This window comes from Aulostomus chinensis, chromosome 13 (assembly GCF_037954235.1).
Source record: "Aulostomus chinensis isolate RoL2024-O1b breed Wild chromosome 13, RoL_Achi_v1.0, whole genome shotgun sequence".
NCBI lineage: Eukaryota > Metazoa > Chordata > Actinopteri > Syngnathiformes > Aulostomidae > Aulostomus > Aulostomus chinensis.
Window position 1 is genome coordinate 7602600 of NC_141332.1, and position 20197 is coordinate 7622796.

A 20197-nucleotide genomic window follows, 5' to 3' on the forward strand; every position below is an offset into this window, starting at 1 on the left:
AAGCCCAGATTGCAGAAGAATTTGTCAGCATTCCGGATGAAGAGGTTGAGGGACAAGAACCAGTGAACACAGGTACTCATCAGATTGAGACAGTGGGTGACAGAAATATGTAAGGAATGCAGGTCACTTGCCATGGCTGACGGGGATAGAGATAACATCCACTTCCTCCCTGAGATTATTCCCCACATTATAAGACTTGGAAGTTATTTACCATTCTGGACAGGAATAATGGTCCCTCTCTTCCGAAGCACTAGCATCACTGCAACTTCTGCTGCTGTTGAGGCAGAGTTCAAAGACATTAAACATGGACTTTTCAAGCATGAAAACCTGCCCATCTGAGTTGACCGGTTTGTGGCTCGTCATCTTTCCTTCACTTAAGGAAACATGCAGATTTGTTCTGCAAAACAAACATGTAAGAAGGATGTTGCTGATGCAGTGACTGTCATAGAACGTGACCTCGTCTCCACTACTTCTCAGGCCCAGAGTGAGGAACACAAGAGACTGTGGTTGAAAACTGGTGAGACTTAGCAGTTCCACCCAAAAAAAGGAAGTTGAGTTCTTATCTCTCTCCTTGCTCTGAATGGCTGCATGTAGATGCATCTGTGGGCCAGAAAAGAGAAAAAAGAGACAAGAGAAAAACGGCAGCCATCAACAGCCTATTAAACTTGGCAAATCAAAAGTGTCCGTACTCAACACTTATGCATTTGATGCTGTTCTTCGGAGCCTATGTTGTTCTTTTTGTGACAGCTTTTCTTTTGAAAAGGTTGTTAGCAGAAATGAGTTTGACAGCCAATTCCTCCAGCTGGTGAAAAAAATCCCGACACAGGGTGTGAGCCAACAGGTGTACTCCCAGAGGGCAGAACTGCTGAGGGGAATCTTTAAATCTGTCCATCTGACCTCTGGTGCTCACCAAATTGATGCACGATGCAATGTCTCTACTGTGATTGAAAGAACAATGAGGAATCTTCCAAGTTTGTATTTGATCAAACAATGTTCATCAAAGTACTGCAGTCTAAGCACACAGGTAACAAGGGAAGTTCAACTTGTGTGTACCAACATTGCTGTCCTGCGAACCTGTGGCATGCCTCACCTAGAGACTGCAGTGAAAGACGGCCTCAGCCTTCCTGATTCTCCTTGCCTCAGGCCAATCCAAAAATCCGTCTCAGTGTCCCGCTGAATTCCAAAAACAGGACATCGGTACAGGAAAGGCTCTGTGTTCAGGGAATGTTACCCACAGCTACAGTATGGGAGAGGCGCTGTGGATTGACACTGACCTTGGCAGCAGCTGTCCAGAAGTTTCCTTGCTTGAGCTTCCCTCCAGTCTGGTGCTCCAAGAGATGACCTTTACTTTGAGGGCAGTCATCGCATTTCAAAGAGACTTGAACCTGGATGCTCTTGGACATTATGTGGCCTACTGCAGGAGGGCTCCATGTGTCTGGGAGATGTATGATGACCTGGGAAGTAAAGTGAAAGCAGCATCAGAGAACACAAAGATCTGCCCACATGCTGTGTTCTATACAAAGCAGTGATTGCATAATTGTTCCAATGTTCCGTTTTTTTTCCACATTCCATGTTTCATTTTGCACATAAACTCATGTGTTTTGTCATGCAGTTACAAACCTACGTTTCTTCTTCACGCTGTCTACAACTTCACATTCATGGTTGTATTCATGGTTATGTTAATGACAACTGCTGAAGTGACTGGCTTGAACTTATCTAATATAGACCAACGCAATGGTTGCTCACCCGCACTTCCGTTAGCCAAAACGCGTAATCACAAATTATGGGAAAAACAACTGAAAATGCATAAATTCGAGCTGTACATTCAACGTCACACAAATGTTAACAAAAACCAAACTTGTACCCATATCATCCAGTTGCGAAATAAAATCTGTGGCCTGTTGCACCGGCAAACTTTTTGTGGCTGACGATAGACAGTCTATCCCAGATGTTTTGGTTTTCAGCCAGCCACGTCTGCTGTCACGGATAAATAATAACATGGGCTTAACGAGTGATGAGAAAAATTAAAAATAAATTTAAAGAATTGTATTCTCACACAAGGTAGTGGAAAAACAGTACCATTAATTTTTCAGTAGAAAAAAGATCCAACAATGTAACATGTTTACCTGAAGTTCGTCCTTCAACAGTGGCATTCCTGGAGCTTGAAGAATGCCGTAGGAAAATACAAAACTACATGAAATTAAAAATAAAAGAAGCAATTTACTCCTGGTAGCACGAGACCAACCGTGTTTGAGCCGCATCCAAAACAAATGATGAAGGTAGCAACAGCATTACAGCAGATCCGGTACGGTGACGTCAACACTTGAAAATAAAGTGTGTAATATCTCGAAAACTGCATCAGCACAAACGGTAATTTTAACAGCACAAACCAGCACAAACGAACGGCACCACTCTGGGTCCGTTTGGAGCAAATGGGGGGCTGGGTGACCTTTGGATGACCTAAAAAATAATCGTTAATAACTCAAAAACCATAGCGGCACAAACGAAAATTTTTACAGCACAAACCAGCACAAACGAAACAGACGATTTTGCTGAAATTTTGTCTGGGGTGGGAGGCCAGCCTCACTCAGGTTGCCCCCTGAGCCTCCATTCTTTGTACCACTCTACCTCCTTGTTTGTGCTTCTGTTGATTTTTTCCAAGCTAAATATGTCAGCATCATGTTGTATTGCAGTTTTAGATGTCCTGTCTAAGAAAACTGAACTCATATGAGCTGTGTCTCATCAGATGTGTTGTCTGCAGGCAGATAAAACCCATTTCTAATTGTAGAATTGCATCAGTTGGAAGATAAACTAGCACGTTCCTTTCACCTGCTTGTACAGCCCATCTTCATTTTATGCACGATATTAGCTCTAAGGTTTAGAGAGGGCACATAAATAACCCTTTTCCCAGCAAGACCACCCCATTTCCACTTCATTTCCAAACACTGAGGTCATAAACAATCTGATGACAGCAACATTTCCAAAGGCCTGGTCACAGACCATTGGATGGACAACAGTATGTCACAGCCCGGCAGGCTGATCCATACTGACTTTTGTGTGAGGCCATCCAGTGAAGCACAACCTGTTGAGAGACCTGTCAAGGACCCCCCAGAAATTCTGTCACCGATCCTAGCTAGCAGGATGTGAAACTGGCCAGTTGTCATCGGAAAATACCGCTGGAAGCGGCAGTTATCCAGATGCAGCCCCCAGCATTTCACCGAGCTGTGCTCGCCTCTAAATGGTGTTGTGAACCCAGATACGACAGCGTTTAGTTTTACGACATATTTCGGCCTTCCACAGCAGGTACAACGCAACAGTTCTTTGAATATCCATGGTGAAATGGCGGAAAGAAACTTTGCTGGAAATAGTCGCTACTCGGGCAAGTAAGCGAATTCGCGTATTTGCGCAAATGACACAAATGGACACTAAAATGATCCGGTGGTCAAATTCGCACGAATAACGCGACGCGACATTCGCATTTGCGTTTGGTGTGAACACACAGTAAGACTATACGGGCATATCTAAGTGCCAGTCTAAGTAGCCCTAACTATAAGCCTGATGAAAAAGGAAGGTCTTAAGTCTGCTCTTAAAGGTAGAGAGGGTGTCTGCATCCCGACCCCAAAATTGGGAGAACTGGGAGGATGGGAGCTTGATAGCTGAAGGCTCTGTTTCCCATTCTACTATGAGAAACTCTAGGAACCACAAGTAACCCTGCATCCTGGGAGCGAAGGCTGGGAAACAAGGGACAATGAGTTCTATCAAATATGAAGGTGCCTGATTGTTGAGGACTTTGTATGTTAGAAGGAGAATATTATATTGTCATACCCCTGGTATTTTCTCTCACAAACAAACTTCCCATGATGAATGGGAGTTTAATGTACTGAAGCATTTTCTTAAAGTTCACCATTTACTAATCCCCTGAAATTCCTTCTCATGGTTTGTATCCTGGCAACTCGGTTGGATTTAAGGGAGAGGAGTGGTGCCTATAAACATATTGAAAGGCAAACAGATTTGAGAAGCCCATGGAGAAAGATGTGGTTCAGGATATTTTTGAACAAAGCATAAAAAAATGTATGAGGGATGTGGAAGAAACATTGATGGCAAGTATTTTGTCCCAGTTTATAAGAGCGCCTGTGAGAACCCTGTCATGTGTAACTCAACACCTGCCAACATACACACCAACACAGCAAAACACACAAACATGCTGTTTATTGACTCACTGATGTGAACCAAAGAATGCACAGCAGCATATAATGTTTTGGAACTTGTTTGTATCACATATGCAAGGGGAAGTAGCATCATGAACATATACCAGATAAAAATAGCAGTAGATGAACAGCAGATGAGATTTTTTTCCCCAAGGAATTTAAAAAAGAAGTTGGCTGGATAATCACAGCCACACATGCTGCCAAAATATGCCCTTCTGCCCAGAGCAATAGTAGGGTTATACCTCTCCCTGGTAACCTTTGTGACAGAGTACTGTGGCATCTCCCTGGAGGCTGCTTGCCTCTGCCACAGCTGCGGTAGCAGGGAGGGGTGGGATGTATGCTTGTGTCAAACGTGACACTACACTTTTGGCATAGATGAACCACAGCATGATCCAACAAGAGCCTCCAAATTTACCACAGGAGGGAAAAACCTCAAGTTGCTTTGGGCTGGAATCTTCTGCAATTAATGAAAAAAAAACAAAAACAAAGCAAAGAAAGCAGGGAGGAAAGAAATAAAAGACATTTTTTGAGAAACACTCAGTATGGTTCCCATTAACATAGGAAATCTGGCAGTCTCACTCTGCTGTTTCTTCTGTAATTGTCTCTCTGATTTCCATGAGGAGCTGGCTTTGACAGACAGCTGGATACATAGAACAGGTAATCAGCCTAGCTATATGCATCCCACAGACTACAGGGTTCACCTCCCTGCAACAAAAAAGAGCATGTCACACCAAGGAAACACAGGCTCAAAGGCTGGACCCAAAGTCCAAACATATGGCTGGGTGGGGGGGGGGGTGCTTAATGCATGCCAGCTCAGACAGAGACAAAAAAAAGAATGCAAGTTTGTCAGTGCCTCCCACACATGACGTGAACTCTACACAGAGGCACTGTTGGACATGACAGCTGCAACTGAGATGCAGAGCCCAGCCACTGGTTGACCTGCACTGATGGAAATCCAATCATACTCTGTGATCATCAGCCATGTTTCGTTGTAAATAATCTGGCATCATTTTGATTAATAACACAGAAAATGAAGGTGAATTTTTTCAATGCTATATAAATTGTGACTGGGTGATCTACTGTACAGAACTTTAGGTTTAAGTTCAGACACACAGTGCTACCTACTATACATTCATTTACACAAGCCATGGTTTCAGCATCTCCTGTTGCATGTTTCCGTATCTGTTGAAGGCTAAGCATACAAATGCATTACCTTATGTTTCCTAGGAAAACATAGAGACAAAACCTGCTGACTGGATTTTTGTGTTGCCCTTAAATTGCTGTACAACAGGAAATGCTGCTGCTGCTGAGAGATAGTGCCTGACGGTGCAGCTCTTTTATTTTTAGTGCCAGTAAGATCATTGTTTTGGGTTGTAGACATTTCAACAAATTAGTTTTAGTAGTTTAGTTTAGATTAAGTCATATTGCTCTCAGCACCATTTATTCGGGTTCTAGAAAAGCTAGAAAACCACTGGACAGTATCAAAGCAGTGGTGCAGTGGTGAGCAGTGAGGCCTCACAGCAAGAAGGTTCTGGGTTTGAGTCCCGGCTCCATCACAGGATCTTTCTGTGTGGAGTCTCCATGTTCTCCCTGTTCCTGCTGGGTTCTCTCTGGTACTCCAGCTTCCTCCACAGTCCAAAGACATCAAGAGGGGACGAGGCTGATTGATACTCTAAATTGACTGTAGGTATGAATGTGAGTGTGAATGGTTGTCTGTCTCTATGTGTTGGCCCTGTGATGGACTGGCGACCTGTCCAGGGTGAACCCTGCCTCTCGCCCATAGAGGCTGGGATAGGCTCCAGCGACCCTTGACAGGATAAGCAGTAGAAAATGGATGGATGGTGTACAATGTAGATATTACTAATGAGCAAAATTTCCGAAATGAGATTGTACTTTTAAAATTTTAGAAGAGGTGAAAACTGGCTCTAGCACTCTATTAATTCCTTCTCATCACATTTCATTTGACAGATAAGAAAGTCTACACAAAGCTGTGATTGAAAAATAAACTGCAGAATTTCATATTGTCTTTCTGCTATTTACTGGGTCTCCTTTTCTGCTGCAGAGAAAAATAAATATCTGCTAAAAAAAACCCAGCTTGTGTATGTTTGTGTGGTAAGAGCTCAAAGCAAGGTCACTGTGTTAAGCAAATCAAATGTGACTTTTAAGCAAAGTCTATTTTTTGATAAATGGAGGAAATGGACTGTCTATTACACCTAATCTCCACCATACGGCCACTGTGCTACAGAGCTTGTATCAAGTTTGCAGACATGTTGTTTGGAGCTTAGAACAAAGCTAGAAAGAGTTGGGAATAAATGAGGGACACCGTGTGTGTGGAAAGAGAAAGGAATGACAGGGCCCACTTTCCACACAGTGAGTCATGGAAAGCTCCTCAGCACACAGTGTTTCAGACGATGTGGCCCGCCCTGCAGTCCCACCTGCTTTCTCCGACTCATTACTTCAACTTTTATTGAGTTTGAAATGTAAAAAAAAAACAAACTCATCCTATGCTCTGACTTGTTCTTCTCTCTGCCCCTCCCATCTTGTCGAGAATGTCATGCATTCAGCCCAAGACTGTCAGACAGTTAGAACAGACAAGATTTAATTTCCTGATGTTAATTCCAGTTAGAGCTCTCCAGTCCTGTGTTAAACTGGGTGTGTATCCATTCCACATCTGTGACTAAGCCAATTAGGCTATTTCAAGATGTCTTTTGCCAGCACTAAAACCTGAATGGATGATTACATTGTTTTGTTGTTGTTGTTGTTGTTGTTTTGGTGTAGACTTTGTTCCTTTAGTAGATCATCTTTGAAAGTAAAAGCTTCTTAGCCTCAGTGTTAAATATAATTGGCATGACAATTTTTTTCTTATAGTTTAAAAAGTCCCATTCCTGACCTGGGGCCTCATGTATCAATGCGGTTTACGCAAGAAAAACTTGCGTACCCCAAGATCGCCGCTCACGTTCAGATGTATCAATATGAAAAGATGGACGCCGATCTCGGCCAGGCAGCCGTCCTCGCACGCCAGAATTTCATTTCCACAATGTGAATGGGTAAGAAGCGATTACAGAATTCATGAAGCCAGATTAATTTAGTTTGTCCACAAAACGTTCCAGAACATGTTTCAGGCGGTCGAGCCGCTCATTGATCCCCGTTATTCCCCTAATAATGTCCTCCTGCGACCACAGGACCGCCTGTGTGTGGACCCTCCCTCTGGATCCGTGTGGGCCGGAGGATGCGCCGCTGGGTCCTGGTGGGCTGGAGGACTGTCCGCCGCTTGTCGGCCTGGTGCTTGTGCTGGGGCCGGGGGACGGGCTGGCTTGAATGCCGTTGGTCCTAGCGGATGACTCTGAGCCGGCGGACGGGCTGGCGCAGGAGCCAGCAGGGGTGCTGCACGTCGGCGGCATGGCTGAGGGATCAATTTCAATTAAACATATTGGTTTATTTAAATGGCCGATTCTGTGTATTTGTTGCCTTTACATCTGTGGCATGCGTTGCTCCAAACCCACCGCATTCACCCTCTAGCACACCTTACCCCACTCACTAACTTTTTTTTTTTTTTGAACACCACTGGACAGGCTGTCATCTCTCCTCCATCTCCAGCTGGCACCTCCAGCTGCACACCGTGAACCTCTTTTTCTTTGACATTGCTTTGCGAGTGCGGACAGCGGAGACACTATTTAAATACATTTGCGTTTTTATAGGTGGGCATAACGAGGGAGGGCCTGGTCACTCTAACATGTGTGCTCAATTCCACGCTGATTGGGATGTATCAAGGCAACGTGCCTGGATTCCGGCGCTCACAAATATTGATATGTCCGGATTTTTCCTGCGTGCACAACTTTCAGGATTCTTGCGACCGCCGTTTTGTTAGTATGAGATCTACGCAAGTATTGATACATGAGGCTCCAGGTTGCTAAATCAGATTATGCCCCTTGGACGATCACTAGTTTTTTTCTGCTTCTCTGTTTTACATCTTATGGCAGCAGTTCCCAGAGTCATGTGCTGCTTGGAAACCCTCCATTTCAACATCAGCAGGGGCCCGATGTATCAATACTTGCGTGGATCTCATACATACAAAAGTTGCGTACGCACAAAAAAATCCAGATGTATCAATATGTGCGAGCGCCGGAATCCACGGCTGCGTCCGAATTGCTAAGTGGCAACCTACGTCCTCCTGCTACCACCTCCCGGTACAGCCTACTTCTACGACCTAAACACGGAGGCACCATTCGGACACCCTAGAAGATTGGTGGTGAAGCATGACCTCTGCTGGCAGAGCACAGATACCGCATTTAGGTAGACAGCACCAACGAAAGCCCCACCTGCTGGCCTGACTGTGGTACTGCACTCCCCTCTGAGCGCACCCTTCATTCATTCTCTATTATTAAGCACATAAACACACCTGTAAATGTGTGTTCACACCGCGTCGCGTTTGGTGTGAACATGCCTTTAGTCATCAACAACAACTATAAATGTTCGTGCTGGGGGGCACCTGATGGAATTTGAGCAGCGGGTGGCAGGAGTCATGGGCAGCTCCTGTGTGTGTGTTTGTGTGTGTGGAGGGGACTCCGAGAGCCTGGGGGGTATGTGGCAACTCCATTTCTTACGCAACATTTCCACATGCTTTGCCACAGATGTAAATGCAACAAACACACAGAATCAGCCATTTAAATAAACCAATATGTTTAATCTTTAACAGAAATTGATCCGTCAGCCATGCCACCAACGTGCAGCACCCCTGCAGCCCGTCCGCCGGCTCAGACTCATCCAACAGGAACAGTGGCATTCGGCCAGCCCATCCCAGCACCAGGCAGACAAACGGCGGACGGTCCTCCAGCCCACCCGGACCCAGTGGGAGGGTCCTCACACAGGCGGACATTATTCGGGGAATAACGGGGATCAATGAGCGGCTCGACCGCCTGAAAAATGTTCTGGAACGTTTGTGGACAAATAAATTAATCTGGCTTCATGAATCGTGTAATCGCTTCTTACCCATTCACATTGTGGAAATGAAATTCTGGCGTGCCAGGACGGCTACCCGGCCGGGATCGGCGTCCATCCCTCCAGCCTCTGCACATCAATGATCTGCACATTGATGGAGTGGAAACCCTTACGATGAATGTAAGAGTGTTCCTCATGGGTGCCGCTTTTACATGAGTGCAGTCAATGGCTCCGATTACATGAGAGAATCAGGCTATTGCTGCAAATTGCGCTTTAATATTGGCCTGTTCAGCCGCACCGTAAGGGAATTTAATGTACCTGCAGGAGAGGCAGATGATCAGGTCCACCACCATGGGCATGAGTTGACGTGAAACAGCGCAAGAATTGACAAACTTTTCGCGTTGATACATCTAAACGTGGCTCCACGGTGGTGCAGTGGTCAGCACTGTCGCCTCACAGCAAGAAGGTTCGAGCCCCGACTCGGGCGCGGGATCTTTCTGTGTGAGTCTCCATGTTCTCCCTGTTCCTGCGTGGGTTCTCTCTGGTACTCCAGCTTCCTCCCACAGTCCAAAGACTTGCAATTGGGGACGAGGCTGATTGATACTCTAAATTGACCGTAGGTATGAATGTGAGTGTGAATGGTTGTTCGTCTCTGTATGTTGGACTGGCGACCTGTCCAGGGTGAACCCCGCCTCTCGCCCGTAGACCCTGGTATAGGCTCCAGCCTCCCCCCCCCCCCCCCCCCCGCGGAAGACAATGAATGAACATCTGAACGTGAGCGCCGATCCTGGCATACGCAAGTTTTTCTTGCTACATGAGGCCCCTGGTAATCCTATGTAGCTTGAATAAATCTTTGCTTAGAACTGAAGATGCCTTTTGGATGATGGTCCTCAAGGAAACTGAAACAGTCCAGTTGATTATGACACAGCACATAAGAGATGATGATGGTGATGATGGCCTTGTTTGAAGACAACAGTACACTTTTGTCATCACTGAGCTGTAGACTAGAACCAAAGATTTAGCTGGGAATACATAGGTCAGGATTTGTTTCCCTGAGTCATAAGAATGGGACAGGATAGGGACATGTCAGGCTCCAGTATACACACTGTGAGTGACATTGTGCCAAAAGGTGACAAGTTTGCACCAACTTTTTGTTACTTGGTCGCTTGGATATAGTGAGCAGCTGGTGTAAGACAAGCAGAATATATATAAACTCTCATGCCCTCATCACCTTGAAACCATGCTCTCTATATTCAGGATCTGAAACATTTTTCAAACTCCATCTGCTGGAGTTTGCCTGCTGGGTGTAAGTGTGGTAAAAATAAACCAGCCTGCTCATGCAAATGTATCACACTGAAGCCCAACTCCTTGTGCAGGGTATAAATCACCCAGCCTTGATAGCACCAGGAGAATATACCCAGCCAGTGCCAAAAAAAAAAGAAAAGCAAGAAGAGGAACAAATTACATATATTCCTGATTATGGACTTTTCACAACAACAACAAAAACTGCAATCAGAAAATGAGTAACAGTAGAGATGACATGACAGGCTATGTGATGACTCAGTAAATAGACCCTCAATTGTCTCCTTCCCTGCTCTGAGATTTGCAAAGGAGCAGCCACAGGTGATGGTCTCAACATGATAGCAAAAATCTAGACTGTATTCATAGTCTGAAATTGTTTTTTTGATGGCTCTAAATCATGTTGAAATTGTTTGCATGCTGCTCAGAGAGCTGAATTAAACAAACCTGTAAGAAATTAACCAAAGAAATTGTTTAATAGCCTCAAGTTATTATCTTGTGGAATAGACATAAGATGATGTTTTTATTACAGGTTCACAGCTACTTAGGGGATAACACAGTTATTGCCATTTGAAAATTATTAAATACAAATTTTCAGATCAGGTGGCACGGTGGTGCAGTGGTCAGCACTGTGGCTTCACAGCAAGAAGGTTCCGGGTTCGAGTCCCGGCTCCATCACAGGATCTTTCTGTGTGGAGTCTCCATGTTCTCCCTGTTCCTGTGTGAGTTCTCTCTGGTACTCCAGCTTCCTCCCACAGTCCAAAGACATCAAGAGGGGACGAGGCTGATTGATACTCTAAATTGACCGTAGGTATGAATGTGAGTGTGAATGGTTGTTTGTTTATGTGTTGGGTGTACAGGGTGTGACTGAGCGGAAGAAAATGAATGGATGGATGGAAATCTTTTGATCAAATCAGAGCAGAAATAAAATGTGCTTTACTTTGGCAATAACATAGATGTTAGTCCCAGTATGTTGCTGGAGTTATACAATAAAATGTATCATTTGGTTATAATTGCTGGTTTAATTTTCTATCAAAGAAGTACCCCCAGACATTTCCTATTAAAGCTTCCCAAATACACAGTACCTGTCCTGATGTAGAGGAAAGGAACCTTAAAGGTTGCATAGAATGTCTTAAAGAGGGAGAGCACACAGGAGTATGATTAAGTTACGGAGTCCTAACACTTTGACATGTCCATAGAGGAGCCTCAACTTGCCTGTGCCCTCCAGAACATGCCCCAAACAAAAGTGAGAGGGTCCCTGACCATAACATGGAGACCCTCTGATAACCTAGTACAGACAAGAAACCAGAAGTGTGACCCCTGACCTCTTTGGAAGGAAGGAGGGGAGGTCCTGTTTCAAAGGAACACGTGACTGTAGCAAGTGACAAGCCCAGGATGTCAGCAAGAACATTCTGTTCTTCATCTCTTTCGCGACATTTCACCACAAACTAAGTGAAGAGGCAGCAAAGAAAAGTTGACTGCGATAATGAAACCTGTGCAGAGGGGTATGTATTGTAGAGAGCCTGGTGCCTGGCTTGTGCAACAACATTTTTGTAAGCCAGCTGTGTCGTAATTACACACATTGGGGTGGTGTTGGTGTGGGAGCCGAGGTGGAGTGGGCAAAGAGGGGTGAGCCCTAACATGGGCCTCAAGTTAGAGGTATGGTTGTTCTAGGGAGGAATGGGGTGGCAGTGGCACAAGGGATGTTTGGGCCTCATTAGCAGGCAGTAATTGGGAGGAAAAGGGCCTTCACATACTCTGTCTGACCTCCCAGCCAGTGGGGGAGAAAGCTGCTGTGATTGAGTGTGTGAATGTGTATGTGGGGAGGTCTGGGGGTTATCTGGTAGTTGGATTCCTAAGGTTAAGAAACTATAACCCCATGTATCTCCTCAAATTCTACACTTTGCATTAAGTCGGAGGGCTACTGAAAACAAAAGGATAACACGTGAAAGCAGTCAAACAGGGATACTGACTCAGCCTGCATAAACGCCCACAGCTCTTCAGAGGTTTACTCCAGGTATCACACTTTATTTAAAAGAGCTTTTAAAGAGCATTTGCACTTCACCCACATAAAATCTAGGAGGGCAAGACGACAAAGACCCAAAGGGCGTATATTAAACACAGTTTTAAAAAAATTCAGTAAATGACACTGAACAGAAATACGACTCTTTGACCAGAGTGAATATAATGGCAAGGTTAGCAAGTGTACGTTTACAACATGATTGTAAGCACACCCTGTAGAAAAAGGCCTCCTCATGCTGACATGATTACGAAGCAGCTTCTATTTTATATTCAATGTAATTATAACAGACAAAGCAATGTGTGTGTTACATATTTCAAAGAGTATTTGAAGTGTTGCTTTATCTTAGAGCCAGTATGCTTACATGTCAAAGATGCATGTGAGTTGGATACTGGTAATATGTATGGGCCAGATTAATTTCTGGAAGTATTCCTCCTTAAACATGTGCAAGTTATATATTAAAGAGTGTGTTCCATACACACAAGGTGTCAAGCGCACACTGCCCAAACTCTGCTGTCTTGGAAGTGAAACTGCACAATGGAATTTTAGGAGTTCAGATTTGTTTTTTTTTCCACCCTGGATTCTTGTCCTACCTGCAGGATTTCCCAGGTTCTGGATTCAATTAGGCTGGGAAGCTAGAGGGAGAGGAGGAGATATGGGGGTTTAGAAGGGAGGGAGGGGGTGAGGGGTTGAAGAGGAACGGGCGACAGAGCTAGACTCCGTCACACGAATCAGAACAGCTGGGGCAATGGAAAGACAGGCAAGGAATGGGGAGAGACAGAGGAAGTAAATAAATGAAAATATCTAAAGAGGGTGCATTGGAGTCCAGTATTAAGATATGCAGTTATGCTTCAAATGACAGAACTTTTTCGTTGGTATATGACAAAATGGTTTTATTTTGCCAAAAAAGAATCCATAAAATTCTTGAAGAGAAACATCTTTATGTTGAGTGGATTCCAAAAATATCTATCGAAAGAGTGTCACGTTGCCAAGAAGAGGCTGTCAAAATAAACCCAGGAGGTTTGACCCTCAAAATGGCAAATTCATCTGACAAATGAGAGGGAAATGCTCTGTAATCAAAGACCAATCACATAATTGCCACTAGCTCAACCATCTCCTACGAGATTACTTGTTCAGGGCTGTAACCTGATACTCTGGGAAATTCAACAGATGTTGAGAAACGCAAACTCATCTCTGCAGACCAAGAACACATCATCAAAATAATATTTTCTCATTTAAAACACAGAGACTTTTGCTTTCTTATCACAATGCAGACATGTAAATGCGCTGTTGAGATAACAATGAGAATTCTTGCCTTTGTATCACAAAATCTGCATCAAATTGATGTTAAATTTTGTACATCAGCCTTGATGTTCTTCATACACAGGCCTCAATAACCAGACAGGACATCATACTGGAAGTAGTTACTAGGGCTGTAATCAACCAAAGAAATTCTTAATCGACTGAAGCCCTGAAACTCTACTGTGTCAACTATCAGCACAAACCTGTTGAGGAATATTGAGACAATTGTTTCTGTCAGGTTATAATAACTGACCGACGCCATCATTGGTCCTGACAGAGCCAGACTGAACAGAGGAGCTCAGCATCGCGGCTGAGACACAAATAGACTTTTAACTTAAAACTTGACTCTCAAACACAAAAGGCAAGTCCACGGTAAGAATTTTTACAATTAAAACAAAAACAATTATTAGACTAAAACACTGAAGTGTCAATTCTGATGTGTTCATGTGCTCAAAACTGACGGGGCAACCTAAGGTGGACACGTTAGCTCACCGTTTCTAGGTGATACGTCGTGTTTGTAGTGGAGCTGTGACATGAAAACTGGTGTTGGCAAACTTTGCATTCGACTTTTTTTTTCAATGATCTGTTTTCATGAAATGCTGCCACGCTGCAGACGTCTTTGACATGGTGGACGAGGACTGACTTGAAATGAAACTGTCAAAATTAAATATACATTCATCAAACCACCAGACGTTGGCCTTCTAGTACTCTTCAGTCTGTCTGTCTCTAGTGGGTCGGGCGAGTCCAAAATAGCGAAACAAGGGGGTGTTCAAAGATGGATTGTTATCTGTGAAACAGGGGTGGTTTCGGTACTTTTGATACTGATGAAATTAAATACTTAATAAATAAATTAATATAATAAATACTTATAAATACAATAAATACTTAATAAATTAATAAATTGACTCCTGATGAAATTAACGTGGCAAAAAATCAACCAATCAGTCCCCCCCCCCCCCACGTATGATGACTTTTTTGAGAACTTTGCCTTGATGGCAAGAAGGATTCTGGAAAGAGTCACATCGGGAGGAGGACTTCACGGGCACCCAGCTGGCCTTTGGGGGTCCTCGCTTGGTGCAACGAGCCCGCAGGTCGGCTCGGCCTCCATCCGGGAGGCCCATGAGATCCTAGCCTGAGGTGAAGGAAAAGGCTGGCCACCCTTGTGCTCCTAGGCAGCCAGGTCCAGCCCTCATCCCACGCCCAGCAGCTGCTACACCTTCTCCACCGCCACGGGTCCTCGTGGGTGCCACTCCTGTTCCGGTGCCGAGGGTCCTGGCTGGTACAACATTTGCTCCACCGCCAAGGGTCCTGGCGGGCTCAACTCCTGCTCCACCAAGGGTCCTGGCGGGCTCAACTCCTGCTCCACCAAGGGTCCTGGCGGGCTCAACTCCTGCTCCACCAAGGGTCCTGGCGGGCTCAACTCCTGCTCTGCCGAGGGTCCTGGCGGGCTCAACTCCTGCTCTGCCGAGGGTCCTGGCGGGCACCTCTCCTGTCGCGGCGCCAAGGGCTCTGGCGGGCACCATCCCAATCCCAGCGGCTGCTACACCTTCTCAACCGCCAAGGATCCTGGCGGGCGTCACTCCTGTTCCGGCGCCGAGGGTCCTGGCTGGCGCTACTCCTTCTCTGCCGCCAAGGGTCCCAGCGGGCGTCACTCCTGTTACAGCGCCGAAGGTCCTGGCGGGCACTATCCCTTCTTCGCCACCACGGGTCCTGGCGGGCGTCACTCCTGTTCCGGTGTCAAGGGTCCTGGCGGGCGTCACTCCTGTTCCGGCGCCGAGGGCCCTGGCTGGCACTGTTTCGCTCCGAGGGTGCGAGGCGACGCCTCTCCTGTTTTCCGTCCGAGGGGACGCCTCTCCTGCTCCTGCCACGAGGGTCCAGGCGGACGCCTGTCTTGCTCCTGTGGCTCTTCACGGCGCCTTGGGCTGTCTGGGAGCCAGCCCTTGGGGGGGGGGGGGGGGGGGGGTACTGTCATGATCCCTGTCTCGTGCTTCCTGTTTTATTTTGTAGTCATGTCCTGTCTTCCTGACCTCCCTCCTGTGATTACCTCATGTGTCTCACCTGGTTGATTGCCACACCTGCGCCTTGTTCCCTCCTTGTATTTAACCTCGATGTTTTCCTGTGTTCATTGTTGGGTCATTGCCGTTAGTACTTTGTCGTAAGTTGTTAGTTTGGCTGTCTCGTATAATTATGTTCATAGTCTGTCTCTAATCACGTCAAGCCTTCGTCGTCAAGTCTCCTGCCCCACGCAAAGTCCCCAGCTCTCACGCCACGCCAAGTCTTCAGTCCCCCGGCTTTCAATAAACCTGTTTTGTTCACCTCAACACTGTCTGCATTTGGGTCTCCCTCACCATCCACAACCGCGAACCCTGACAAAATCAACCAGTCGACTGGGAGATTACAGCCCGAGTAGTTACATAGTGTAAGAAGACACAAAAATGTCCATTCCTCCTCAAAGTCCTGTATTGTTTAAAGATTTTGAGTTGCATAGCTATAACTGAAAGCCATTACTCCTCATCCATTTAAGTTAACAATACACTTTCAACTTGGCTATGGCCCAGTCATGACATCAGTTGCTTTCGGCATGAGAGAATAACAAACAGCTAGACTTTTTCCCCCCTTCTTCTACTGGTGTTTAGTTCAACCCCACAGAGGTGCAAGAGCAAGAGTCTCCCTGCCAGACTCTCTATATCTGCTGATACCCTGATTGACGCTGACAATGTGAGAAATGACACATTTACGCTGCAATTATACAGGGCTGGCGAGCACATAGGAGTGGAGGAATTAAACATCAAGGGGATTAAAATTGGAAGGAAGTGGATTCTATGGAGGGGTACCATGTTCCCTATATTTTATGACAGGATCACATCGTGTGGCTGGGACAGATTTGTGGTTGGAAACTGGGTCAGTACAAGCTGGAAGAAGCATTGATTGATTCAGCCAAGGGGAACAATGTTCATTATATTGGCAAGCATGAGCAGAATACGAGATCTTTGTCGGACTTGTAAATTCCAAAAGTGTGACCTGTGTTCCCAAGCTGAGTCACAACAATCTCCATATTTTGCAGTTCTGAACATATCGTACACAATGCATGGCATCTTGAGACTGAAGTAGTACAGCTTTTAATCAGCAGTCGTTCCGCTGGTCCACATCCAGGAACATTACACAGACCGTCTTCAGTATTGGCCTGTCCTCATACACACTGCATAAGCAGGGCAGATGAAAGTAATTATCTATGAGTCTTGGCCTCCTCTCTCATATCAGATGGTTAATTAATCCATTTGCTTTTAACCCTCAAACATCCAGAAACTGTGGTCTTTCAACTGTAAGGGAGGTGGCACTCTTGTAAAATTACTTTAAAACCAGCCTCACCTTCTTCAATGGCTTCAGAAATTATTTAGAAAATGCCAGCTCAGTGCAATTCAGATTGATATACTGTGTGTAGTCGATAAACATTTGGAAGTATTATGAAGCTCCTTATAGTTTTTGTTCATTGACTGTGGACAAAGCAGGTCACCACTCATGCTTTAAGTCGTGAGTTTGCCAGCTTAGCTTTTTACAGCTAGATTTGACCATATTTGGATAAAATGGTGGTACTGAAGAGGAGGAAGGGTGACCCAAACAGAAGTTGTGACTCCATTTAATTGTCAAGTGAAATATAAGTGCACTATGGATGAATCCAAAAAAGGGTATGTGCAATAGTTGTATCTGGAACAAATGAAATGGACAACATGATGCCAGAATATGGCAGTAAGGGCAATTTACACATGGCTCTGTCAATACAACCATAGGAGTCAAGACAAGTTGAAATTGTTTTTGATGCCAGCTAGTATTGGATATGTTACATGTTGTCAGGAGATAAACACAAAGCTGATCAGTCATTTGAGTTTAAGATTTACCACATCAGAGCTTGATCTGTTTTGGGGTTTCCATCTCATGTTTTGCACTTTATTCTTTAAAAAAAGATAAAACTCACCTCAAGTGTAAAAACAGTTTTCTTGGATTACCACCAACCTTTTCACTCAACCTTTTCTAATGTGATATTTCAAAATGTGCATCAAATTATATTGATAGAAATGTTAGAGACATAAATTATGTCTTCATTTACTTGTCAAGCAACTTTTGGGCAACTTTGAAAATGCTGCAAAAAAGGAAAGGGGAATTGGGCGCATTTCCATCAACTGGTTTGAGTGGAATAAAGTAGGCTACACAATGCATATTTTCACTGGAACATGGTGAAAAGGTAATGTTACATGGGCATTACAGACTATTAAAACACAAGGTGTGCTCGGTCATCAGCCATCTGCCAGTGAAAAATGGATAGCAGTCTTTAGGAATTGAACCAATTTTCATGTTAATTGAATAAGGTGGTACTTATGATAATTGATAATAATACAAGGTAATACAAATATTGGGGTTCACTAAAGGGTTCCCATTTACCGATAAAAGGATCATAAACAAAGGGAAACATAGGGAGGTTGAGTTCAAAGATGAGAGAGAGCGAAGTATATGAATTGTATAAATAAATTGTAATGTCTTCAAACGAAATTATAAAGTTAGATAAATAAATACATATACATGTTATGACTGGGTGTACTGTGATGTGCAATGACTAGGTGTCAATGAAGACTGTAAGCATATGTGTATAGATAGATAGATAGATAGATAGATAGATAGATAGATAGATAGATAGATAGATAGATAGATAGATAGAGGAACCTTGAGTACTGGAACTGATGGACTAGCCACATCATAGTCCAAATCCTATTGAACATATTTGGGATTCAGGAGATTCAAAGAGTAATCCCACAAAAGTTTCATCCAAAGCAAGTCTGTGGAAACAGCTACAAACCATTTGGAACTCGACAACAAAAGAAACTGTCAAAAAGTACATTAGAACAATGCCACCAAGAATGCAAGTTGTTATCAAGGCCAAAAGAGGCTGTACGAAATATTACGTTACTTGGTTATTACGTGTTGAAAAGGACTATTTAGTTGTTTCAGTTTTTGAAAGGGTTCAAAAATATACATGTTTTCTCATTTTTTTTAACAGGTGGTCTAATCAAATTTTTCGGCACTGTATATAGTTTTGTTTGAAGGTAGTTATTCTTTTAATTGACATGTATACCGTGAGAGAGTTGGTCCAGTGAGTAGTGTGGAATAATTTTTCACATTGCGCATGCGTACATAATCCATGGTTAAAAAACATGACAGTAGTGCAGTTCGACTGCCACGGCAACATCAAGAGCAAAAATAAAATGTCTATTTAAGCAGTGTAGCCAAAGTGTCCAGCTCCTGCTAATGTTAACAAGATGATAAGAAAATATGACTTAAGATATCTCCAATTTGGATTCAGTTGGACTGAGGAAGAGCCAAGGCTTAGGTGTGTGGTATGTGATGAAGTTCTAAGCAATTAATCAGTGAAACCAGTTTAGCCAGCCCCGTTTAACCAAGCACCAAATGCAACAAGACAAACCGCTGAAATTTTTTTGTAAGAAAACGCGAAACACTGAAGAATTCGATGTCCACAATTCAAACAGGTTATACACCAGAAGCAAAATCACAACCCTGTACCGTCCAGCCACTGCATATCAAAAGCCAGCAAGCTACACAATACTGGCAAGCAGCTATGTCTGCGCATGACTATGTATGAGAGTGAGGGGTTGCCTATTGGTGTGTGACAGTTGTGTTGCAGAGATGACAGTTGTTGTGCTATGCCTTACACACTGTGGCCTACAACAATTAACAAAATAAATAACAGAAATAAATGGAACATACCTGACTCTGCATGAATTGTCTGTCACTGAATAGAGCAGGCTACCATGACTGTATTTTTAATTTTGGTCATATTAGCAGTACTTGGAGAGCCTATTTTTTCTGAGGTAGTACTTGGTTTAAAAAAGGTTTGAGAAACACTGGGATGTGGAATTTGGTCATTGACTTACTCAATGTATGTCTGATTGGAAACCAGTGCAGAGTGTCCCCCACTTCTAGGTCAATGTCAGCTTGAATGAACCTCAGTTTCCTGCAATCCTCCAAGGCAGCCATTCCTAAATATTAAATCAGAAAACCTTCTGTGGACCACATTAGTTTGCATTAAATCACATCCAAAAATGACCAAGGTTTGGATTAATGTTGTCCGTGTTTAGTTTGAAAACTGATGGGACAAATAGCAAACATCACTGGGTTCAGCATGCACACCCCTCAGGGTTGTTTCCAAGGAGACAGCAGCCTTGAATTCAGCCGGGGCTGAATGTGGACAGAAGACAACTTCTGCTTGGCACAAAAACCTCAATCATCCCCAGCAAGTGTCTTAACTGGTTGCACATCAACTGATTTGTGTCTAAAAAATTGCTAATTGCTTAGAAAAGAGGCAAAACTAATTTATTTAAAATCTTTCTTGGCATGTGCTTATCCTCCATAGGAGATTCAG

At 44.2% G+C, this 20197-nt stretch overlaps 1 protein-coding gene across 3 annotated transcripts in view; it reads right to left on the minus strand.

Moving 5' to 3' along the window:
• gpc3 (glypican 3) overlaps positions 1-20197 on the minus strand; it is a 231442-nt gene that overhangs the window by 67251 nt on the left and 143994 nt on the right. The window contains exon 7 of one of the 3 annotated variants that reach the window (XR_015119113.1): positions 19710-19814. The exons of the other annotated variants lie outside the window; for them this stretch is intronic. The gene's annotated coding sequence lies outside the window, so the exon portion shown is untranslated. The remainder of the gene's footprint in view (positions 1-19709; positions 19815-20197) is intronic. 3 annotated transcript variants of the gene reach the window in all.